The sequence below is a fragment of the Cherax quadricarinatus genome, chromosome 49 (assembly GCF_038502225.1).
Source record: "Cherax quadricarinatus isolate ZL_2023a chromosome 49, ASM3850222v1, whole genome shotgun sequence".
In the NCBI taxonomy this organism is placed as follows: Eukaryota; Metazoa; Arthropoda; class Malacostraca; order Decapoda; family Parastacidae; genus Cherax; species Cherax quadricarinatus.
In genome coordinates this window covers 3,725,109-3,752,608 of record NC_091340.1, presented here as the reverse complement: position 1 = coordinate 3,752,608, position 27,500 = coordinate 3,725,109, and the positions used below count along the sequence as shown (strand labels likewise).

At 45.3% G+C, this 27,500-nt stretch overlaps 1 long non-coding RNA gene across 1 annotated transcript in view; it reads left to right on the top strand.

The window, feature by feature from the left end:
- Nucleotides 1–27,500, top strand: part of LOC128696971 (uncharacterized) — a 99,566-nt gene that overhangs the window by 517 nt on the left and 71,549 nt on the right. The window lies entirely within an intron of this gene.

Genomic DNA, 27,500 nt, shown 5'->3' with positions numbered 1-27,500 from the left:
GAAGTGTAACACTCAGCCGAGTGTTACACGTGTGTAAATTTACCTAGGTGTTACACCTGTGTCTTATTCACCAGTCGTTCTCCTGCCTGGGTATGTCGTGTCGTAATCCACACACGACAACTTGTACTAGGAAATTTACCGGTTGATGATCACTACTGTGAAATATGTTAATTGTTTGTTAGAGTAAATACGACAAGATGCCGCTACGTGTTTGTTGTATAGCAGTGTTGAGTGTTATAGTGAGTGGTTGGTGTGTTTGTTGCGTAGCTACTGGCGATGTGTTTGCCCTAACGCCAAACTTGTTTCAAGCCGCAAACTGGATGGAGGTTGGTGTCGGTGGCGGAGCGTGCGCTGGACGACAACCTTTCAGCCTTAACAATGCTCCGGGATGGACCGAAATGCAGTCTAGTTTCATTTTTAGATGTGATTTGATTTGAGAGTTGCTCCTGCCAAGGTATAATGACTGCTATTTAGCAGCGTTCTTACTTTTGTTGATTGATTTCATTGATTGTCGTTTGTTGTATATGTTTATGTATGGAAATCTCCAGCAAAAGATCTTCCACGAGTCTTCGTGCGTCATCAGGAGCTATGCAATGTTGCAAGAGCAGCGACAGGTAGATTGCGAGGAAGCTAGTGTGTTGACATTCTATCTTTCCTCTGAGAAAACCTCCCATCAGTCTACCTGTTGCTACTCTTGCAACATTACATAGCTCCTGATGATTCATGGAACATGAAAGATCATGAGCTGAAGATTTCCATCCGCTCGTGGCTTGTCTTACGTTGTTAAGATCGCTGTCTGCGGCTGTATTGAATGCATTTGTAAGTATATTCTTCATTCTGATACGTGTCTGAGATAATGACTCATCTCCTAGGAGCGTCAGTAAAGCAAAGAGTGGAAAGGAGAAGAGGAAAGAGAGAGAGAGAGAGAAAGGAAAAATGAAGGCTGATGGGGGGGAAAACAGGGAAGAAGAGAAGGGTAGGGGGAGAGAAAATGGAGAAACTGGGTACCGTCTAAGACTCTATGGTTGGGACTCGTGTTGTTGGTTAGGGGATATATGCATGTGGGTAACAGGTGGCCTCACCTGAGCCCTGACCTACATCCCATGCATGGGTAAGGGGGCAGGAGACACGATCATGCCCTCGCCCTGCCACCCCTTACATTGTTTAAAAAAATTAGCAGGTGAAAGTTGAGCCGTGGGCTGTGTGTTTATCTCCAGGTTATGTGACATCCTCACACAATGCGCAGTTTGCGGGGAGAACATTTCCACCACTGAAGAGGGAGTTGATTTTTCCGAAAGAGAATTGACCCTGGTGAGGGAAACTGAGGTCACACCAGGGGAGACAACCAATGTGACTTTAGGTCAGGCCTCTACCATGAGGTCACACCGGGGAAGACACAACAACCAATGTGATTTCAGGTTAGGCTTCTATCATGAAGTCACACCAGGGAAGACAACGAATGTGGCTTCAGGTCAAGCCTCTACCGTCAGGTCACACCAGGGAAGACAACCAATGTGACCTCAGGAGAGACCTGTATCATGATATCACACCAGGGAAGGCACAACAACCAGTGTGACCTCAGGAGAGGCCTCTACCGTAAATTTTTTTGCTGTAAAATCAATTACTTTCCTAAGACACTCTGTTTCATTTGTTAATAACACAACCATCATAAACGTTCACCGTTTCCGGTGCTAATTTCAATAATTACCCAGCATACATAATAAAATAATCTGCCTGACACAGTATATAATAAAAGTATCATCATTACAATATACGACTGTCTATGATTGTCTATCTAGAGTCTACCTGGAGGGTATTCCGGGGATCAACGCCCCCGGTCCGTAACCAGGCCTCCCGGTGGATCAGGGCCTGATCAACCAGGCTGTTACTGCTGCCCGCATGTAGTCCAACGTATGAACCACAGCCCGGTTGATCCTGTACTGACTCTAGGTATCTGTCCAGCTCCCTCTGAAGACAACCAGGTGTCTACTGATAATTCCCCTTATGGCTGGTGGGCGAAACGTTGCCACAATAAAATGTGGCATTAGTTGCACTTGCGTCCTTTTACCTAACATAGTGGGTAATGGTACTAACATTGTTGTACTAACATTGTTAAAATAATGTGGCTGGTTGAGCCAGCTGTGTACGCTGAGAACGTTGCTACTGGGACTCGCAGAATTTCACAGTGATGGAAACATGTGTACTCTATACAACGCTGCTGTATTATTATTATTATTATTATTATTATTATTATTATTAGATTTAGATTTTGCCACCGAAGTGGGTAGTTTATTGTGCACCTCATATCCATCCCATGGATGGTCGTGCAAGAGCATATGGATACACAATAGGCCTAGGAACTAGACCCCAAAAGAGTTAACAGGAGAACATCTGGGTTTATATCTACAGTTGACTTATCTGTTACAAGCAAATTTGGGAAATTTACTTAATATATCTGGTATCTTATTTTCATTAATATATCTTGACATGTCACATAGGTTATTATACTGTCTATCTCTGTCGCTAAACCCATAGGGATTATACAGCCCTGTTTGTGGGGAGCGGAAATGGAAATTATTCAGGCTTAATTCAGGGAATTGGAGAACAGATCCAATTCCCAAGATCAAGAGCCCCTCACCAGCATCGAGGAACCTCCATGGGAGGAGGGGGGTCAGCTACTGCGACAACAATGACTGTCTAATTTGTGCTCTGACCTCGAGGCTCATCTCCCGCAGTGATGCTGCTGCAGCGTCGACCCTGCAGTAGTCAGCGCCAGAAATCCTTCATAATAACAAGAACAGAGGAGCTTTACAGTAGGCCTACATGCCCATTCTAGGCAGGTTGTACTCGCACTAACCATTCCCAGTCATGTACTTGCCTAACCTAATTTTAAAACTGTCTCTAGCATCAGGATGATTTCTGCTAACCAAAATTCTGAAGAATTTTTTCACATTAGGTTTAATTACGTTTTATATCATTTACGTTATAAGTACCGTGGCCATTTTCTTTTCGCGGGATTAGAACCTAATACTGGTCCATAGGTGACCCAGTGGCTTAGGCCATTCACCTGCGTCAAGGCCTCTCTCTCGGGGGTCACCTTCTTCAGGAAGCTTCAACCAACCTATCAACCAACCTAGGCTCTGTCCCCCACCCACCCCTGCTGATTCTTGACCTCCTGCTGACTCTTGAACCCCTACTGACTCTTGAACCCCTACTAACTCTTGAACCCCTACTGACTCTTGAACCCCTACTGACTCTTGAACCCCTACTGAGTCTTGAACCTCTACTGACTCTTGAACCCCTACTGAGTCTAGAACCATACTCTTTCTTCGACACCTGCCTACTTCTAAACCCCCTACTTGTTCCTTGGTTTTTACTAACCCCTGCCCACTCCTTGATCTATCTTTCCTCCTTGATCTTGACACACTTCCTGACCTGGCGTTGTTATTTGTGTAACAGGTTTGACCTGTGACCCGACCCGCACTGCTCTCCCAACCTACATTCACCTCTATTCTTAATTATTTCAGCTTCACCTCTCGACCTCGGTTCATTTCTTGATTTCTGGCGCCTCAGCAATTGTTTCCCTGCTCAACTTACCCCTTTAAGAGGTCCTCTTAAAGTTAGTGAAGAGCTTTTGATAAAAGGAACTGGAGCAGCTCCTCTCACATCTAGACATATATATATATATATATATATATATATATATATATATATATATATATATATATATATATATATATATATATATATATATATATAAACACACTGGCCGATTCCCACCAAGGCAGGGTGGCCCGAAAAAGAAAAACTTTCACCCTCATTCACTCCATCACTGTCTTGCCAGAAGGGTGCTTTACACTACAGTTTTTAAACTGCAACATTAACACCCCTCCTTCAGAGTGCAGGCACTGTACTTCCCATCTACAGGACTCAAGTCCGGCCTGCCGGTTTCCCTGAACCCCTTCATAAATGTTACTTTGCTCACACTCCAACAGCACGTCAAGTATTAAAAACCATTTGTCTCCATTCACTTCTACTAAACACGCTCACGCATGCCCACTGGAAGTCCAAGCCCCTCGCACACAAAACCTCCTTTACCCCCTCCCTCCAACCTTTCCTAGGCCGACCCCTACCCCCCCTTCCTTCCACTACAGACTAATACACTCTTGAAGTCATTCTGTTTCGCTCCATTCTCTCTACATGTCCGAACCGCCTCAACAACCCTTCCTCAGCCCTCTGGACAACAGTTTTGGTAATCCCGCACCTCCTCCTAACTTCCAAAACTACGAATTCTCTGCATTATATTCACACCACACATTGCCCTCAGACATGACATCTCCACTGCCTCCAGCCTTCTCCTCGTTGCAACATTCATCACCCATGCTTCACACCCATATAAGAGCGTTGGTAAAACTATACTCTCATACATTCCCCTCTTTGCCTCCAAGGACAAAGTTCTTTGTCTCCACATCAGAGGTGTGGCAGTGTACATCAGAGGTGTGACAGTGTACATCAGAGGTGTGGCAGTGTACATCAGAGGTGTGGCAGTGTACATCAGTGTGTCAGTGTACATCAGAGGTGTGGCAGTGTACATCAGAGGTGTGGCAGTGTACATCAGAGGTGTGGCAGTGTACATCAGAGGTGTGGCAGTGTACATCAGAGGTGTGGCAGTGTACATCAGAGGTGTGGCAGTGTACATCAGAGGTGTGGCAGTGTACATCAGGGGTTGGGCAGTGTACATCAGTGTACATCAGTGTACAAACAGAGTAGTACTTTTGAGTACAATAATATTAAGGACCATAAGTGTATAAATAAATTTATGAACATTTAGTTAAAGTGACATTTCCATTGTCACGAGTAGTAATTCACCATATATATACATAATCACAAACGAAGTGTCTCGCTATAGATCGACTCTATATATGTATGTTACAAAAAACGCGATTCTAAAAGCTTAGAGATCTCCAGTGAATACTAGAAAGGACTGCCCTTCTAGCATCCAGCCTGTTACTGGGTTTTCGTAACAAGTAGTCAGTATCCTTGTCCAATTATCCATTAGAATTCAGTATGATTCAATAGTGCTTCAGGATTACAACTGGTAGGCTACTAACTAGAGAAATTAAAATTTAATACATTTATTAAGTCTAGAGGTATATTATCAAAGTAAATTAAATTAATAATAATCAAAATAATAATAATCACTTCTCTTGAGTACAATATTATTGTGCTGAAAGCACATATCGCATTTATAATTCTTAAGTACCGTCTGGTACATTAACATTTAATAAGATATTACAAATATGTACAAGTAAGTTTGTGTGTATGTGTGTAAGTGCTCTAAGTAGTTAGCTGTGTCTCACGACTCGACTAGACTTAAACAAGTGACTGACCAAGTCCTCAAATAAACTAACTTCTTGACCAACTGGCAATCAAAACAGTCTGCTTGAACAACAAAAAGAATGCTAAGCCCAATAGCAATATAACAAGCAACTGCGACGCTAAATCAGGAACAAGGAGATAATATAACGACACTAAGTAGGGACCATCTGCAGATCTTCCACAAAAGTCACAAAACTCCCATACTACTGAATCTAAGTTCAGCATAAGAAAATCCCCGACTGTGATAATACACAGATACCAGTACAAGTTAGGTCAGAAGCTACAGCTCAGGACCTGAGTTACTCAGAGTGTCTATGAGACGCACAACCTCAGTACAATGTCGAAAATCACTAAGTCTATACAATGTTCTGTGAACAGTCTCCAGAACTAACAATAATGAGACAAGAGACGATCTTCCAACAAGGGCCTATAAGGGAGATTTAGGCACTTTGTCTGGAATACATCCAACCACCCAGCGAGTCTAGACCAGACTGAATACTTCAGGCGAGGTGAGGACACCCCCCCCTCGATCACGTGATAGGTCCGTGGACAGCTGTCGCCCAGCAACAGAAGCCGGCAGAGTAACAAGCAAAGAGCGATAATTACAGTAGTTAGACAATCAAGACTTGAACTGAGCACATACCTAACAACATAACTAAGTCAAATAATAATATAAAGCAATACATTTACGATTTAGCTATTATCGCAAATATAAGCAGTATAAAATTATATGAAAAGGTAATATACATTATATTCATAATCATAATATACATTATATATATTACAACCCATTCAGGGGTTGCAACAATGTACAAGGCTAAACAGTATAAATTGTACATCCGTCCTCTAATAATCACTGGCTTCCAGTACGATAATCCAACGAGAAGCTAACATAAGAACATAAGAAAGGAGGAACACTGCAGCAGGCCTGTTGGCCCATACTAGGCAGGTCCTTTATAATCCATCCCACTAACGAAATATTTAACCTATAGACGGAGATATTTGCTAAAACATAAGCGATTTTAACGAAGTAAGAGCAAAGGAACACAGTTGAGATCTTCAACAGAATATAGGAGTCCTAATACTCCCTTCTTACCGAATGTAACTTCGGCTTACTTCAGAATCAAGACTACGGTAATACGTAGAGGTCACAGTTAAATCCACTGAATGACTTCATAACGTCAGAAAAACTCGCAGTCTTAGTAGATATCAAAATCTCTAAGTCCAGAACTAACTCTGTCCTTCATTGATACTCAGAGTAGCGAGAAAGAGGTTCCATCTCACCAACGGAACCCTCTGTTATCCAAAACTTGAGTCTAATCAAACTTCGAGATGTTTCCAAGACTAGAGGTAGGATGGTACTCACTCAGGCAACGAGATGTTACCAAGGCTAGAGGTAGGCTGGTACTCACTCAGGCAACGAGATGTTACCAAGGCTAGAGGTAGGCTGGTACTCACTCAGGCAACGAGATGTTATCAAGGCTAGTGGTAGGCTGGTATTCACTCAGGCAACGAGATGTTATCAAGGCTAGTGGTAGGCTGGTACTCAGGCAACGCCTCTAAGCCAGACAACTCGGTTCATGAGACACCTACCCGAAAGGCCGATTGCCCAACTATTTTACGATAGTTAGCATAGCAGTTCCCGACTTAATTCAATAAAACACAGCCTACCTATATACATAGCTAAATAATATAAGGACAGATAATATAAAGCAGGATAACTTCATTTTAACTAATAATGAAGATATCGGCAATATAATAAGTGAAAAGTAAAAATATACACATATAATAACTCCCTTTGGGTTCCATGCAAGGGACGCAACACCTACATTCCGGTGCTGCACACAACACCGCCAGAGAAATGCTAAAATCTACTTGACTTGTTTGATTCGCGGGTGTCGTCCCGCCCCGGGTCTTGTCCAATAGGTTAAGTGTCGTAACATCGTCCAGTGTTAATGTCTTACAGAGAAGTCTTGCCTTGGGAAGAAGGGTTCCTCTTCGTCTTCTCGGACACTTGCTGTCCCCGGATGTCTTGAGTTGGTGATGGTCAGGTGGTCGATGGTCAGGAACTTGCTTTGGTGTGAAAATTCACTACGGCCTAATGAGTGGCTTAGACAGAGAAACAGCTTGTAAGAAATGGGTGGATAGAAGCTGGAGAATTTTTCATTGTGAGTGAAACATCGAAATCGAAGCATGCACAGTGAGGGAGCACGTCACTACGCACGGTGAAGAGTACTGACTCAAGGCTGAGTCGTTAACTGTGATGGGTCGAAGGCAGAGACTCAGTGACATACAATGATCAGCATATTCACAAGTAAATCAACTAATAAACTTTATTACATAATATGAAGCACAGTACACACCACGCATTACATATATCCACACATATAAGATTACAAAAAATACAGTATTCGTATTGATCACTCAGTGAAAGTACTTAGCTTGTAATAACGCTACTAGGTGCTTAAATAAAATAATTGATGCCTGTCAAGCTATAGCTGTTCTCGGCTCATCGCTTTGTAGCCAAATATTCTAGATTTTTATATTCAAATTATTTAAAAAATGCAATATGTTTTAATGAAAAGCTGGAAGAAACACGAACAATTATATTTGTTTTAAAGGCAAGTAAGGCAAGAAATTTCATAGACCTCAGGTAAGGGCCTAAGCTGCCACTCTTTCCCTCTAACTTCAACTGACTGACACTGGAACTATTCAGGGTGACAGGAGAGCACAACATTTATCAAGACAAGTAGATCACTCACATGACTGGCACAAAGTCTTTAATAAACTATTGAGAGAACAAAATACATTAACATTACTCAAGAAAAGCGAAGTACGACAAATCAAAAAGGTAACAACCGCAAAAAAAGGCTGGAGACATCGAAGTCAGCTCCATCACTTTTTTTACCTGTTTCCCTGTTGTGTGTATGATGTCCAGTACTTGCTAGTGCACTTGTTTTTACCTTGAATGTTTACACTGAAGGGAATACATGTAAATTATTTGTTCAGCAATCCACGGTTTTCCTTGTTATTTTTTGTGAGCTTTTCTTCCTCATTCAGTCGTATTACCTGATCTTCTACCGTAGTCTTTCTTCTGTTGTTGTGAAGCAGTTATGGTGTATATTTGGCCTTGGCTGCTATGTTGCTCTCAAACTGCAATACAATCTCTCCCCTCACTCTTGTGTCTGCTTTTTCTGGGTAATCTCCTCGCTTATCTATTGTCGTTTGTCCTCTACTTCTTATATTTTCCACGCTTCTCTTGTTTGTCTCTTTTGAAAGTGTGTGTGTGTGTGTGTGTGTGTGTGTGTGTGTGTGTACTCACCGATTTGGGTTTCCCGAGGTTGAGACTTACACCCAGACACCGCCCATGATCGGCATCCCGATTACTTGCCTTTTGGGCCTTATGATATCTACTCATGAAACTGTGTATTGACTTTGTCTATCCCACTGCCTCACCCAAGTCATTCCACTTCTCTATCATCCCAAGACTGAAGTAATACTTCTCTATCATCCCAAGACTGAAGTAATACTTCTCTATCATCCCGAGGCTAAAGTAATACTTCTCTATCATCCCGAGGCTAAAGTAATACTTCTCTATCATCCCGAGGCTAAAGTAATACTTCTCTATCATCCTGAGGCTAAAGTAATACTTCTCTATCATCCTGAGGCTAAAGTAATACTTCTCTATCATCCCGAGGCTAAAGTAATACTTCTCTATCATCCTGAGGCTAAAGTAATACTTCTCTATCATCCTGAGGCTAAAGTAATACTTCTCTATCATCCCGAGGCTAAAGTAATACTTCTCTATCATCCCGAGGCTAAAGTAATACTTCTCTATCATCCCGAGGCTAAAGTAATACTTCTCTATCATCCCGAGGCTAAAGTAATACTTCTCTATCATCCTGAGGCTTGAGTAATACTTTCTTACATCCCTACAGCTCAAATATGTCTTCACCTTCCACTGGTGTCCCCTTTATTCTGGTCCTTATCTTGTACTCTGTCTTTCTTCTTAAGATTTGTTTGTAGTAATTATTTCCTTTCTTGTCCTTCCATCTTCTGAGATCGATAAGTTCAGTTCTTTCAACCTCTCCTCATAGTGCACTCCTCTCAGTTCTGGTACTAATTTGCTTGCAGATCTTAGGACCTTTTCTTGTTTCTTCACGTAATTAACCAGGTGTGGGCTCCATGCTGGGGTCTCGTTCTCAGTGACTAACCTAACATATGTCGTGTATAAGGTGTGGTACTGTCACAAATGCTTTTCTACAGTCCAGGAAAATGCAGTCCACCCAGCAATGATTTTCTTGTATTAACTCTGTGACTCTGCTGTAGAATTACAACAAATTCATAAGACAAGGTTTTCCATACCTAAATCCATGATGGTTTCCGTGAAGAGTCTTCTTTCAAAGTGTCCTGACACCTTTTTCCTTACTATCTTCTCCAGAACTTTTGACAGTATGTTTGCTAATACTAGTCTATAATTCAGGGTGTCTTGTATGTCCCCTCGTAAATAACAGCCACATTTGTTATTTTCCAATTTTACGGAAGCTGTCTTGATTGGAGAGATTGCTATTAGATCACATAGTTACCTGGTGGGTTTTTCGGGGGTCAACGCCCCCGCGGCACGGTCCATGACCAGGTCTTTTCTCAGCACCTATGGAGATATGTGATCCCATCATTACGCTGTGTTGATACCCTCCAGTGCTTGTTGCTCTCTTTTGACTCCTTGTGGGTGTCTGTGCAGGTGTTTGTTACCATTTTGTTTACTTGTCAATTAGACACTTGGCCTGTTGTGTGCATTTGTGTATGTGTACTCACCTAATTCTGTTTGCAGGGGGCGTGTTATATCTCACTTGTGTGAGTACTCACCTAGTTTGTGTGTGTGTGTGTGTGTGCACGTATGTGTATGTGTGTGTGTGTGTGTGCACGTATGTGTTTGTGTGTGTGTGTGTGTGTGTGTGTGTGTGTGTGCACGTATGTGTGTGTGGGTGTGTGTGTTCCCATATGGTCACAAGAGATGTAAAAGTAACACATACACAATATTGTGACGTGAATACAACTGAATTTTGTGAAAGTGTGTAGAACCTTGCAGCCTCACCGAGTGAGCAGAGGTGAAGAGGCCAAGCTGGGTAGGTACCTCCTGCCATCCCAGTACCTCCTGCCATCCCAGTACCTCCTGCCATCCCAGTACCTCCTGCTATCCCAGTACCTCCTGCCATCCCAGTACCTCCTGGCATCCCAGTACCTCCTGCCATCCCAGTACCTCCTGCTATCCCAGTACCTCCTGCCATCCCAGTACCTCCTGCCATCCCAGTACCTCCTGCCATGTAGATGAATGGTTCAGAGAACCGACATGTTGATAAATTAGACACATGTGCAACTCTTGGGTATCTTTATTGAGGAAACGTTTCGCCACACAGTGGCTTCATCAGTCCATACGTAGGAGAAACTTGAAGAACAGGAGGAGAATGAGGTAATCAGTCCCTCAACCTTGAGTCGATGTGTTCAGTCCATCAATCTTGAATAGAATACGGCATATCAGCGGAGAAGCAGCTTATAAACCGCTTATAACCGTTCTTCAAGTTTCTCCTACGTACCTGCCGTACCTTTTATAAGCTGCTTCTCCGCTCATATGCCGTATTCTATTCAAGATTGATGGACTGAACACATCGACTCAAGGTTGAGGGACTGATTACCTCATTCTCCTCCTGTTCTTCAAGTTTCTCCTACGTATGGACTGATGAAGCCACTGTGTGGCGAAACGTTTCCTCAATAAAGATACCCAAGAGTTGCACATGTGTCTAATTTATCAACACCTCCTGCCATCCCAGTCCCTCCTGCCATCCCAGTCCCTCCTGCCATCCCAGTCCCTCCTGCCATCCCAGTCCCTCCTGCCATCCCAGTCCCTCCTGCCATCCCAGTCCCTCCTGCCATCCCAGTACCTCCTGCCATCCCAGTACCTCCTGCCATCCCAGTACCTCCTGCCATCCCAGTACCTCCTGCCATCCCAGTACCTCCTGGCATCCCAGTACCTCCTGGCATCCCAGTACCTCCTGGCATCCCAGTACCTCCTGCCATCCCAGTACCTCCTGCCATCCCAGTACCTCCTGCCATCCCAGTACCTCCTGCCATCCCAGTACCTCCTGCCATCCCAGTACCTCCTGCCATCCCAGTACCTCCTGCCATCCCAGTACCTCCTGCCATCCCAGTCCCTCCTGCCATCCCAGTACCTCCTGCCATCCCAGTCCCTCCTGCCATCCCAGTACCTCCTGCCATCCTAGTCCCTCCTGCCATCCCAGTCCCTCCTGCCATCCCAGTACCTCCTGCCATGTAGATGAATGGTTCAGAGAACCGACATGTTGATAAATTAGACACATGTGCAACTCTTGGGTATCTTTATTGAGGAAACGTTTAGCCACACAGTGGCTTCATCAGTCCATACGTAGGAGAAACTTGAAGAACAGGAGGAAAATGAGGTAATCAGTCCCTCAACCTTGAGTCGATGTGTTCAGTCCATCAATCTTGAATAGAATACGGCAAATGAGCGGAGAAGCAGCTTATAAACCGTATGGCAGGTACGTAGGAGAAACTTGAAGAACGGTTATAAGCGGTTTATAAGCTGCTTCTCCGCTGATATGCCGTATTCTATTCAAGATTGATGGACTGAACACATCGACTCAAGGTTGAGGGACTGATTACCTCATTCTCCTCCTGTTCTTCAAGTTTCTCCTACGTATGGACTGATGAAGCCACTGTGTGGCGAAACGTTTCCTCAATAAAGATACCCAAGAGTTGCACATGTGTCTAATTTATCAACACCTCCTGCCATCCCAGTCCCTCCTGCCATCCCAGTCCCTCCTGCCATCCCAGTCCCTCCTGCCATCCCAGTCCCTCCTGCCATCCCAGTCCCTCCTGCCATCCCAGTCCCTCCTGCCATCCCAGTCCCTCCTGCCATCCCAGTCCCTCCTGCCATCCCAGTCCCTCCTGCCATCCCAGTCCCTCCTGCCATCCCAGTCCCTCCTGCCATCCCAGTCCCTCCTGCCATCCCAGTACCTCCTGCCATCCCAGTACCTCCTGCCATCCCAGTACCTCCTGCCATCCCAGTCCCTCCTGCCATCCCAGTACCTCCTGCCATCCCAGTACCTCCTGCCATCCCAGTCCCTCCTGCCATCCCAGTCCCTCCTGCCATCCCAGTCCCTCCTGCCATCCCAGTACCTCCTGCCATCCCAGTACCTCCTGCCATCCCAGTCCCTCCTGCCATCCCAGTCCCTCCTGCCATCCCAGTCCCTCCTGCCATCCCAGTACCTCCTGCCATCCCAGTACCTCCTGCCATCCCAGTCCCTCCTGCCATCCCAGCCCCTCCTGCCATCCCAGTCCCTCCTGCCATCCCAGTACCTCCTGCCATCCCCGTACCTCCTGCCATCCCAGTCCCTCCTGTCCCAGCCCCTCCTGCCATCCCAGTCCCTCCTGCCATCCCAGTACCTCCTGCCATCCCAGTACCTCCTGCCATCCCAGTCCCTCCTGCCATCCCAGTCCCTCCTGCCATCCCAGTCCCTCCTGCCATCCCAGTCCCTCCTGCCATCCCAGTACCTCCTGCCATCCCAGTACCTCCTGCCATCCCAGTCCCTCCTGCCATCCCAGTCCCTCCTGCCATCCCAGTCCCTCCTGCCATCCCAGTACCTCCTGCCATCCCAGTACCTCCTGCCATCCCAGTCCCTCCTGCCATCCCAGCCCCTCCTGCCATCCCAGTCCCTCCTGCCATCCCAGTACCTCCTGCCATCCCAGTACCTCCTGCTATCCCAGTACTTCCCAAGTCAGTCCATATTTCACAAACAAAAATAGGGACATGAGGTAACAAACAATCATCTGTCAGATGTAAGTCAGACACTCTGTCAGATGTAAGTCAGACACTCTGTCAGATGTAAGTCAGACACTCTGTCAGATGTAAGTCAGACACTCTGTCAGATGTAAGTCAGACACTCTGTCAGATGTAAGTCAGACACTCTGTCAGATGTAAGTCAGACACTCTTCCTATTCCAAAGATGAGTGCGAATTTAGATGTTAAAAATAAACTAATCTAAACTAGAAAAAATAATGATTTTTATCTAGAAGTTGAAAATAGTCAGATATCTACGAGTTTTTTTATGTACAAGTACCACCACCACTACCACCACCACCACTACCATCATCACTACCATCACCATTACCATCACCATTACCACCACTACCACCACCACCACTACCATCATCACTACCATCACCATTACCATCACCATTACCACCACTACCACCACCACTACCATCACCATTACCATCATCACTACCATCACCACTACCATCATCACTACCACCACTACCACCACCACTAACATCACTACCACCACCACTACCATCACCATTACCATCATCACTACCATCACCACTACCATCATCACTACCACCACTACCACCACCACTAACATCACTACCACCACCACTACCATCACCACTACCATCATCACTACCACCACTACCACCACTACTAACATCACTACCACCACCACTACCATCACCATTACCATTATCACTAACATCACCACTACCATCATCACTACCACTACTACTACCATCACTACCATCACTACCACCACCACTACCATCACCATTACCATCATCACTAACATCACCACTACCATCATCACTACCATCACCACTACCATCATCACTACCACCACTACCACCACCACTAACATCACTACCACCACCACTACCATCACCATTACCATCATCACTACCATCACCACTACCATCATCACTACCACTACTACTACCATCACTACCATCATCACTACCACCACTACCATCACCACTACCATCATCACTACCACCACTACCATCACCACTACCATCACCACTACCATCACCATTACCATCATCACTAACATCACCACTACCATCATCACTACCACTACTACTACCATCACTACCATCACCACTACCATCCTCACTACCCCCACTACCATCACCACTACCATCATCACTACGATCACCACTACCATCATCACTACCACCACTACCACCACCACTACCATCACTACCATCACCACCATCACCACTACCATCACTACCACCACCACTACCATCACTACCACCACCACTACCATCACTACCACCACCACTACCATCACTACCACCACCACTACCATCATCACTACCACCACCACTCCCATCATCACTACAACCACCACTACCATCACTACCACCACCACTACCATCACTACCGCCACCACTACCATCATCACTACCACCACCACTCCCATCATCACTACAACCACCACTACCATCACTACCACCACCACTACCATCACTACCACCACCACTACCACCACCACCACTACCATCACCACTACCATCACTACCACCACCACTACCACCACCACCACTACCATCACTACCACCATTACTACCACCCCCACCCACCCACACCTGACCTCTTCACCTGTCGGGTAACAGCTGTTGAATCGGTGAGTCACCCAGGTGAGTCAATGATTGTTCTCACCAGCTGGTGGGTAATGAGTGACGTGTAGCCAGCTGGTGGGTAATGAGTGACGTGTAGCCAGCTGGTGGGTAATGAGTGACGTGTAGCCAGCTGGTGGGTAATGAGTGACGTGTAGCCAGCTGGTGGGTAATGAGTGACGTGTAGCCAGCTGGTGGGTAATGAGTGATGTGTAGCCAGCTTGTGGGTAATGAGTGACGTGTAGCCAGCTGGTGGGTAATGAGGAACGTGTAACCAGATGGTGGGTAATGAGTGACGTGTAACCAGCTGGTGGGTAATGAGTGACGTGTAGCCAGCTGGTGGGTAATGAGTGATGTGTAGCCAGCTTGTGGGTAATGAGTGACGTGTAGCCAGCTGGTGGGTAATGAGGAACGTGTAACCAGATGGTGGGTAATGAGGGACGTATAGCCAGATGGTGGGTAATGAGTGATGTGTAACCAGCTGGTGGGTAATGAGGGACGTGTAGCCAGCTGGTGGGTAATGAGTGACGTGTAACCAGCTGGTGGGTAATGAGGGACGTGTAGCCAGATGGTGGGTAATGAGTGACGTGTAACCAGCTGGTGGGTAATGAGGGACGTGTAGCCAGATGGTGGGTAATGAGTGACGTGTAACCAGCTGGTGGGTAATGAGTGACGTGTAGCCAGCTGGTGGCTCTATGTATCATAAATATTAATGAGAATATGTACATATATGTGTAGGTAGATACGAGAGAGGTAGATATGTGGAGGTCACCTCAGTGTTATGAGAGGTGAGGTCACGGTCAGGTTAATCCTATGAGAGGTGAGGTTAGTATATACATCGAAATATGTACATACTGTCCAGAGATATACATCTCTCGGTGTATATATAATGAGAGATACATATGTTTTGATACATATACAATGAGGGATACATATCTCGGTATATATACCCTTACCTAGTATTTTAGTCCAGGTATATACAGATGGTCAGAGTTGTTTCAGCTTAGCCAGTACATCCTTACCTAACTTAAACTAACTTAACTAGTACATCTAAATCTAGCTTAGGTTAGCCTGACTTAAACTGATCTAGCATAATCGCCACATCATAACTTAACCTGTATATAATAAACTAACTTAAACAAACTTGACTAGAAGGTCCTAATCTAGCCTAACTTAACAAGTACAACCTAGCCTAACTTTATACATCGTATTCTAACGTAAACTAAGTTAGCTGAATCTTAACCTAACCTGGACATTCTAACTTACTCAACTGTAACATAACTTTGTGGACAACTTAACGTAACCAAAATATACCAGCTTAGCTTAGACTAATCTAACTTAACCATGTGGTTCCTACAGCTGTAACCATGTGACTTCCACACCTCTAAATACGTACTCTCACATCTGTGGCTCCCACACCTGTAACTACGTTGTTCCCACACCTGTAACCATGGGTTACCACACCTGCAACTATGTGGTTCTCACACCTGTAACCATGGGTTCCCACACTGTAACCATGGGTTCCCACACCTGTAACTATGTGGTTCCCACAACTGTAATTATGCGGTTCCCACAAGTGTAACTATGTTGTTCCCTCAACTGTAAATATGGGGTTCCCACAACTGTATATATGGAGTCCCACACAACTGTAAATATAGGCGTTCCCACACATGTAGCTATGCGGCTTCTTAACTGCAGTTATGTACAGAGTATATACAATGTGAGACATACAACTCTCAGTGTAAACATTTTGGAAGGTGCACAACTCTCGTTGTGTATACACACCTGTTGGTGTATATACACTGGGAGATACACACCCGTTAGTGTATATACACTGGGAGATACACACCCGTTAGTGTATATACACTGGGAGATACACACCCCTTAGTGTATATACACTGGGAGATACACGCTTGTTGGTTTATATACACTGGGAGATACACACCTGTTGGTGTATATATATACACTGAATGAGACAATTCCTGGTGTATATACACTGACAATCACACACATCTCAGTGTATATACACCGGTCGATACACATCTAAAGATATGTATACACAGGGATATACATCTTTCTGTTGATTAAGACACATGTCCAACAGTTAGTCTATTGTTGAAACGTTTCGCCTATACAGTAGACTTCCTCAGTCAAATAAGTAGGCAGCAGGTATGGTAGTATAAGGAAGATAATGTAATGAGTCCATCAACCTGATTACATAGTAGTTGAGGTAGTCAGTCCCACAGCCTGGAGAAGAGTTCAGCTTCATGGTCTGGAACAAGGTGGTCAGTCCCTCAGCCTGGAGAAGAGTTCAGCTTCATGGTCTGGAACAAGGTGGTCAGTCCCTTAGCCTGGAGAAGAGTTCAGCTTCATGGTCTGGAACAAGGTGGTCAGTCCCATAGCCTGGAGAAGAGTTCAGCTTCATGGTCTGGAACAAGGTGGTCAGTCCCTTAGCCTGGAGAAGAGTTCAGCTTCATGGTCTGGAACAAGGTGGTCAGTCCCTTAGCCTGGAGAAGAGTTCAGCTTCATGGTCTGGAACAAGGTGGTCAGTCCCTTAGCCTGGAGAAGAGTTCAGCTTCATGGTCTGGAACAAGGTGGTCAGTCCCTTAGCCTGGAGAAGAGTTCAGCTTCATGGTCTGGAACAAGGTGGTCAGTCCCTTAGCCTGGAGAAGAGTTCAGCTTCATGGTCTGGAACAAGGTGGTCAGTCCCTTAGCCTGGAGATGAGTTCAGCTTCATGGTCTGGAACAAGGTAGTCAGTCCCATACCCTGGAGAAGAGTTCAGCTTCATGGTCTGGAACAAGGTGGTCAGTCCCTTAGCCTGGAGAAGAGTTCAGCTTCATGGTCTGGAACAAGGTAGTCAGTCCCATACCCTGGAGAAGAGTTCAGCTTCATGGTCTGGAACAAGGTGGTCAGTCCCTTAGCCTGGAGAAGAGTTCAGCTTCATGGTCTGGAACAAGGTAGTCAGTCCCATACCCTGGAGAAGAGTTCAGCTTCATGGTCTGGAACAAGGTGGTCAGTCCCTTAGCCTGGAGAAGAGTTCAGCTTCATGGTCTGGAACAAGGTGGTCAGTACCTCAGCCTGGAGAAGAGTTCAGCTTCATGGTCTGGAACAAGGTAGTCAGTCCCTCAGCCTGGAGAAGAGTTCAGCTTCATGGTCTGGAACAAGGTAGTCAGTCCCTCTGCCTGGAGAAGAGTTCAGCTTCATGGTCTGGAACAAGGTGGTCAGTCCCACAGCCTAGAGAAGAGTTCAGCTTCATGGTCTGGAACAAGGTAGTCAGTCCCTCAGCCTGGAGAAGAGTTCAGCTTCATGGTCTGGAACAAGTTGGTCAGTCCCACAGCCTGGAGAAGAGTTCAGCTTCATGGTCTGGAACAAGGTAGTCAGTCCCACAGCCTGGAGAAGAGTTCAACTTCATGGTCTGGAACAAGGTGGTCAGTCCCTCAGCCTGGAGAAGAGTTCAGCTTCATGGTCTGGAACAAGTTGGTCAGTCCCACAGCCTGGAGAAGAGTTCAACTTCATGGTCTGGAACAAGGTGGTCAGTCCCACAGCCTAGAGAAGAGTTCAACTTCATGGTCTGGAACAAGGTGGTCAGTCCCTCAGCCTGGAGAAGAGCTCGGCTTCATGGTCTGAAACAAGGTAATCAGTCCCACAGCCTGGAGAAGAGTTCAGCTTCATGGTCTGGAACAGGGTGGTCAGTCCCTCAGCCTGGAGAAGAGCTCAGCTTCATGGTCTGGAACGATATAAAGCTGAAGCATATCTCTTACTGTTGATGCCTGTACAATAATTTTTTTTTTATTATCACACTGGCCGATTCCCACCAAGGCAGGGTGGCCCGAAAAAGAAAAACTTTCACAATCATTCACTCCATCACTGTCTTGCCAGAAGGGTGCTTTACACTACAGTTTTTAAACTGCAACATTAACACCCCTCCTTCAGAGTGCAGGCACTGTACTTCCCATCTCCAGGACTCAAGTCCGGCCTGCCGGTTTCCCTGAACCCCTTCATAAATGTTACTTTGCTCACACTCCAACAGCACGTCAAGTATTAAAAACCATTTGTCTCCATTCACTCCTATCAAACACGCTCACGCATGCCTGCTGGAAGTCCAAGCCCCTCGCACACAAAACCTCCTTTACCCCCTCCCTCCAACCTTTCCTAGGCCGACCCCTACCCCGCCTTCCTTCCACTACAGACTGATACACTCTTGAAGTTATTCTGTTTCGTTCCATTCTCTCCACATGTCCGAATCACCTCAACAACCCTTCCTCCGCCCTCTGGACAACAGTTTTGGTAATCCCGCACCTCCTCCTAACTTCCAAACTACGAATTCTCTGCATTATATTCACACCACACATTGCTTTCAGACATGACATCTCCACTGCCTCCAGCCTTCTCCTCGCTGCAACATTCATCACCCACGCTTCACACCCATATAAGAGCGTTGGTAAAACTATACTCTCATACATTCCCCTCTTTGCCTCCAAGGACAAAGTTCTTTGTCTCCACAGACTCCTAAGTGCACCACTCACCCTTTTCCCCTCATCAATTCTATGATTCACCTCATCTTTCATATACCCATCCGCTGACATGTCAACTCCCAAATATCTGAATACATTCACCTCCTCCATACTCTCTCCCTCCAATCTGATATCCAATCTTTCATCACCTAATCTCTTTGTTATCCTCATAACCTTACTCTTTCCTGCATTCACTTTCAATTTTCTTCTTTTGCACACCCTACCAAATTCATCCACCAATCTCTGCAACTTCTCTTCAGAATCTCCCAAGAGCACAGTGTCATCAGCAAAGAGCAACTGTGACAACTCCCACTTTGTGTGATTCTTTATCTTTTAACTCCACACCTCTTGCCAAGACCCTCGCATTTACTTCTCTTACAACCCCATCTATAAATATATTAAACAACCACGGTGACATCACACATCCTTGTCTAAGGCCTACTTTTACTGGGAAATAATTTCCCTCTTTCCTACATACTCTAACTTGAGCCTCACTATCCTCGTAAAAACTCTTCACTGCTTTCAGTAACCTACCTCCTACACCATACACCTGCAACATCTGCCACATTGCTCCCCTATCCACCCTGTCATACACCTTCTCCAAATCCATAAATGCCACAAAGACCTCTTTAGCCTTATCTAAATACTGTTCACTTATATGTTTCACTGTAAACACCTGGTCCACACACCCCCTACCTTTCCTAAAGCCTCCTTGTTCATCTGCTATCCTATTCTCCGTCTTACTCTTAATTCTTTCAATAATAACTCTACCATACACTTTACCAGGTATACTCAACAGACTTATCCCCCTATAATTTTTGCACTCTCTTTTATCCCCTTTGCCTTTATACAAAGGAACTATGCATGCTCTCTGCCAATCCCTAGGTACCTTACCCTCTTCCATACATTTATTAAATAATTGCACCAACCACTCCAAAACTATATCCCCACCTGCTTTTAACATTTCTATCTTTATCCCATCAATTCCGGCTGCCTTTCCCCCTTTCATTTTACCTACTGCCTCACGAACTTCCCCCACACTCACAACTGGCTCTTCCTCACTCCTACAAGATGTTGTTCCTCCTTGCCCTATACACAATAATTATAACTACGATATCCATTTATGTATATTCTGTAATATGTATCCCAGACCAGTGTTGTGGAAAGTTGTAATATAGCCATCAGGGCTGCTTATTCGTTTTAATATGAAGCTAAAGTGTCAGGCTGTGTAATATAGCTTGTGCAGTATGAAAGTTATCTTTGCATGGTGATTAGGTTTTAAAAAATGGTTTCTATGTTAGTTAATTTACTGCGTAGGCACGTCTCTGACAAGACAGTGATAGAGTGAATGATGATGAAAGTATTTCTTCCTTTTCGAGTCACCCGGCCTCCGTGGGAAACTGCTGATGTGTTAATCAAAAAAAAATATTATGAGCCCGGTATTTATCCTTTGGGTGGTAGTTAAAAGGCTGGAGAGGCACATGATGGGTCCAGGGACTGGTCACTAAAGTTTTGATCGCTAAGAAAGTTGTAGTGGTAATGGACTGACTGGCTGCAACAATTTACATATAGCCTACGGCTTGGAAATTTTTTTTTTGATGAAGTTTCAGGTTGTTCCTTGAGGGTTATGAGGACACGACTACACTTGTGTCTTCACGAAGCTGCGATACTGACCCAAAGTCGTCCAAAATTTCTCTTACACAGAGACTGAGAGTAGGAGCCGAAGTGACTAGTTTACTGTAAACTAGTTTACTGTAAACTAGTTTACTGTATACTAGTTTACTGTATACTAGTTTACTGTAAATTAGTTTACTGTAAACTTCATATCCATCCTGTGGACGGTAGCAAGAAAATATGGATACACAGAAGACCTAGGAACTAGACCCCAGAAGGGCTAACAGGAGCACATCTGGATTTAAATCTACAGTTCACCTATTTGTTACAAGTAAATTTAGAAAATAGGCCTAATATATCTTTTACGCAGTGGCTTATTGTAAAAAAAGACCGTGTGTGAATGTGAATGTTAAAGTTACTTCACCTGTAACGGGATTGAGTTAGGAAAGATTAGGTTATAATGAGGGAGGTCTCTTACACGACTCAGCTGAGAATGTAAGTTAGGAAATATAGACACGTAGCAAATCTAAACTAGAATTTTATGACCAGATGACTGAATTGACTTGGAAATACCACACTAAATAGCGAGTGCATATTGACAAGTATAAGCCATAGATTTGATTTAGTTTTTATATATTTTAAATATGACAGGTTAAGAGGCTTTTATAATGAAGAAAACGAGCAGATGGCGAGTGATTGGTAAACAGGTGATGGAGGGTATATGAAAGTGTATGTGATGAGGTGAGTCAGAGCAACCATATGATCTTTCGTTTCTGGAAGGCAGGCAGGGCAAGGTGCAGGGGTGGCTAGGGTTAGGCGACCTACCCTGGAGGCCAGGCAGGAGGTGCAGTAGCAGGCCGAGAGGCAGGTCACAGTTGGTTGACAGGGGCAGATGGTAGCTGAGGGAGAGGGATGTGGGGAGGGGAGGTTGGAAGGTCAGGGATACCAGCGACCTCACGTTGGGTAGGCGATAGTGTACTATCTTAGCAGCCGGGGTACATGACCTGTTGTTAGGCGGGAGGATGTGAGCACCGCGAGAGGGCACCACAAGAGGGCACCACAAGAGGGCACCAGTGATGCAGTGACCTCCTCCTGCTGTTGACCCTGTCAGATATCACCCCTCCTCCCACAATACCTGCCCCTTCCACCTGCTCTTCCTACCTTCTCCCTGCCCCTCCCCTAGTCTCTCCTGCCCCCTTACACCTGTTCAGTCATATGAGGTGACAGAGGTCGTGAGGTGATTCAGACACATACACACAGTCAAGATTTATGCTATTTAGTAGAAAGTGGGGATGTCAAGCTCACATGGACACTGTATCAGGAGCTACTGAACGGATCATCCCCGTGACAAACCTGTGACCGATTTCGAGTGTTTTCTTTCTATTCCCGCACCACCACCTGGATTCAGTCGTCATTTGTCAACAGTGTTACTTGTGTAATATATCTATTTATCAGTTCCTAGCAGCATTTATAGGCAGGCTCCCTGGTCAATCCTCAAGTCACGTGACCTACACCCAGTACATAGTCCTTATCAACACCTTACTGACAGCCTGGTCAACCAGGGTGTCGCTGCTAGCGCCCCGCGGGCCTATGAATGTTGACATAATGTTCTCTAAGTGTGCTTTTGGCGCTCCTGCTTATCACTGAGTTTAACCTACACTTTCTCCCATTTATCTCTGTTTATCATGTTGTTTATTACCCTGCACCTGGGTCTAGCACCTGGGTCTAGCACCTGGGTCTAGCACTCGTTCTAGCACCTGGGTCTAGCGCTGGTTCTAGCACCTGGGTCTAGCACTGGTTCTAGCAACTGGGTCTAGCACTGGTTCTAGCACCTGGTCTAGCGCTGGTTCTAGCACCTGAGTCTAGCACTGGTTCTAGCACCTGGGTCTAGCGCTCGTTCTAACACCTGGGTCTAGCTCTGGTTCTAGCACCTGGGTCTAGCACTGATTCTAGCACCTGGATCTAGCACTGGTTCTAGCACCTGGGTCTAGTGCTGGTTTTAGCACCTGGGTCTAGCGCTGGTTCTAGCACCTGGATCTAGCACCTGGGTATAGCCCCTGGGTCTAGCGCTGGTTCTAGCACCTGAGTCTAGCACTGGTTCTAGCACCTGGGTCTAGCGCTGGTTCTAGCACCTGAGTCTAGCACTGGTTCTAGCACCTGGGTCTAGCGCTCGTTCTAGCACCTGGGTCTAGCGCTGGTTCTAGCACTGGTTCTAGCACCTGGGTCTAGCACCTGGATCTAGCACCTGGGTCTAGCACTGGTTCTAGCACCTGGGTCTAGCGCTCGTTCTAGCACCTGGGTCTAGCGCTGGTTCTAGCACTGGTTCTAGCACCTGGGTCTAGCACCTGGATCTAGCACCTGGGTCTAGCACTGGTTCTAGCACCTGGGTCTAGCACCTGGATCTAGCACCTGGGTCTAGCACTGGTTCTAGCACCTGGGTCTAGCGCTGGTTCTAGCACCTGAGTCTAGCACTGGTTCTAGCACCTGGGTCTAGCGTTGGTTCTAGCACCTGAGTCTAGCACTGGTTCTAGCACCTGGGTCTAGCGCTCGTTCTAGCACCTGAGTCTAGCACTGGTTCTAGTACCTGGGTCTAGCACTGGTTCTAGTACCTGAGTCTAGCACTGGTTCTAGCACCTGAGTCTAGCACTGGTTCTAGCACCTGGGTCTAGCGCTCGTTCTAGCACCTGGGTCTAGCGCTGGTTCTAGCACCTGGGTCTAGCACTGGTTCTAGCACCTGGGTCTAGCACTGGTTCTAGCACCTGGGTCTAGCACTGGTTCTAGCACCTGGGTCTAGCGCTGGTTCTAGCACTTGGGTCTAGCACTAGTTCTAGCACCTGGGTCTAGCACTCGTTCTAGCACCTGGGTCTCTAATTAAAAATTTACTTTCTTCCCCTATCCTAACTTCATCTCTAGTGCCTCAATAACGTCGTAACCTAATTTTCCCGAAATTCTTTTCATAACAAGTGGCTTTCTATATAGTATGTCACTGATGTCAGCTATGGTCTGTATAAGTTGTATCATGTACTTGTAGAAATCAAGATTATTATTAAAATATGGTGATTGCAGCCCTGGTAAGGGGGGGAGGAATGAAGATGGAAATGGGTGAAGGGGTGAAAGAGAGAGAGAGAGAGAGAGAGAGAGAGAGAGAGCATGCTCACTGAGTTGTGTTTGAGGGGGTCGAGACTCAGCTCCTAGCTTTGATCAGCATCTCTGATTTCTGACCTCTTGAACCTTATCATATCTACTCTTGAATCTGTGTATTGAGTTTGCCGCCATCACTGCCTCGTCCAAGTCATTACACTTTCCCTGTAGCATACAAAGAGTGTGTTACAATTTATTCGGCGTGTCACACTCTCACATACGCTGCCTCCCAACCAACAAACAGGGTGCTAAGGGTTTAATCAGTACATTGGTTCAATGACCAATCACAGGGAAGCCTGCCAAAGCTGAAGCAACGTGGTTTACTTGTGGTAAGCATTGGCAGACTTGCCTGCCCACTGGTTGAGAACGGTGCACTCTCTTTAGCATCTGCTTTGTCATCTGTCTCCGTCATGTACATTTATTATTATTCTATCTGTACATATTGTACATGGTGTACATACCTGTATGTAATGGGTGAAGGCATAATATACATTATAGTCTACTGTCGAGTTTATTTGCTCCAATTCCCATTACGAACAGGTCTCACAGGCCGGTCATTACCTGTGTTCGTAATACTCCCTCAGGTTAAATGAACAATTCCTGACATCCCTGTGGCTCATTTGATTTTAACTTCCACCAGTGTCTCCTTGATCCTGGTCCTCTTAACTCAAACAATCTGTCGATATCTGCTCTGTCTATCCCTCCCCTCAAGGAAGGTTCCTTGATGCTGGTGAGGGGCTCTTGATCTAGGGAATTGGATCTGTGCTCCAGTTCCCTGAATTAAGCCTGAATATCTTCCACATCACACCTCCAACCGGCGCTGTATAATCCTACGGGCTTAGCGCTTCCCCCTTGATTATAATACTCTGTCTATCCCTCTTGAGATTTTTTATGTTGTAATCATATCTGCGCTGGTCCTTATCTCTGCCAGAGTCGTCAGGTTCAGTTCCTTCAACCTCTTCTTATAGAGAATCTATTTTAGTTCTGGTATTAGCCTGCTTGTCAAATAAATGTTGTATATAAGGGTTTGAAAAATTCTTTTTTCAAGTTTTTGAATACTGACTAGTTCATGTCTAGGACATGAAAACATAAGAAGGCCTACCGGCCCATAATTAGCAGGTTCTTGTCAAACTCAGACTCACTAAAATATTGTAGATGAATGGTTCAAAGAACCGACACGTTGTTAAATTAGACAAATGTGCAACTGTTGGGTATCTTTATTGAGGAAACGTTTCGCCACACAGTGGCTTCATCAGTCCATACAAAGGATAAACTTGAGGAACAGGAGGAGAATGAGGTAATCAGTCCCTCAACCTTGAGTCGATGTGTTCAGTCCATCATCCTGAATAGAATAGAATGGACAGCCCACATCGACTCAAGGTTGAGGGACTGATTACCTCATTCTCCTCCTGTTCCTCAAGTTTATCCTTTGTATGGACTGATGAAGCCACTGTGTGGCGAAACGTTTCCTCAATAAAGATACCCAAGAGTTGCACATGTGTCTAATTTAATTACTAAAATGTATTCGCCCAACCCAATTATCAAAGTTACTCAAGGAATAAGCTTTGATAACTCAATTACAAGTCCAATTTCTTATTTAGCCGGCCATTATTATTATTATTATTATTATTATTATTATTATTATTATTATAATCAGGGGGAGCGCTAAACCCGTAGGATTATACAGCGCCTGTGGGGGGGATGGAAGGTATTCAGGCTTAATTCAGGGAACCGGAGCACAGATCCAATTCCCTAGATCAAGAGCCCCTCACCAGCGTCAAGGAACCTCCCTTGAGGGGTTTAGCCGGCCAGCTTATCGCAAATCTCGGCTTTTTAACTAGCTTTCTCGTAGATTATGACGCAGATGGTGACTCAGAGGTCATGACTCAGACCGTCACATGTTGACCTGGTGCCTCGCCTTCCCTACTGGTCGTTCATGACTATTAGAAGAATGACGTCGATGACTCAGCTGACATCTGTGTTAATCTTCGTTATAATTATTATTATGCTCTGTCATGTGTGAGCATCATAGTGTGAGATGAACAGGTCACCCCACACCCCCACCTCTTGTAAGCATCACAAGGTATATACAGTCTCAGCATCTCCCTCATAGAAGATATACCTCTAACCGAAAAGTCATAAGATATATTCACAGACGCAAAGATAGAGAGAATTCTAAGTAATTTGCTCGAAAATGAGAAGGAATGTTTCCCCATCCTCCTTGATCCCGTGGATGTGACCTGACACACAAGACGACAATATACCGGCAAGAAGACGCTGGTAAGAAATATAATTCACCGGAACACAGTCGACTCAAAAAAAAGAAATGCCTAAAATGGCGTTCAGTGCTCCGAGAATTGCAGTTGTTCCCATGACCTACCATTCCACACACTGCTAGTGGATACATTGAGCAGAGTACGCAGCTGTTACCAGAAGCAGCTGTTACCAGAAGCAGCTGTTACCAGAAGCAGCTGTTTGCGGCAAACAAGCTGACTCCAACACCGTAGACTCTAAGCAACTTGAAGACAAACAACAGTTTGAATTCCTTGAATCCCAGCGTAGCCGAATACCAAAGTCCAGCAAAAAAAAAAAAAAAAAAACAAAGGTTAGACCCTGAGGTAACCAAGACCTTGACCTGACCAGCGTCACCGGTCACAGCGGAGGTAAATATTATCTGCTGAGTAAGTCCAATGACGATCAAATTCTACCATAACTAGTCACACGACAGCCTTTAGTTTACAGTGAGTGAGGAGAAATATAAGGAGCATTGACAATCATGTTACCACGTCAAGATACTTATACTTTATGGCTGATACAAACTACCATTCGCGCTCTGCGTAAGGTTAGATAAAGTTTGTCTGGAAACAGGACAAGTATTTCCTGACGCGGGTCTTAGATTATGACCCGCCGCTGGAGCTTCGGTCATCTGACCAAGGCTTTACTCTGGCTTACCCCTCCACCCCCCCTCTCTTTAAAAATTAGGATTACATTAACGTAAGACTAGAATTCTGCGTGGACTGGTTGTGTCTGTGTCACCGCTTTATAGCCTCTATGCAAGTTTTTGTTTGTATATCGGTACCCATAGTGTTTCCTGATCATCCTCACCAGTCCTGATGTTGTTGTCATAGTTACTACTTATACTGTTGTTGTTGCTACTGTCACTACTGTTGCGTTTGTTGTTGCTGTTGTTTTGTTTCTTCTGTTGTTATTGTTGTTGCTTCTGTTGTTGTTACTGTTTCTGCTGCTGATGTTGTTGTTATTGTTGCTGCTGCTGCACCTGGCAGTGATGGTGCTGCTACTGCCGCAGAATAATTGCAGCTGCTGGTGTTACTGCTTGTGACGCTGCTGTTACAGCTGCT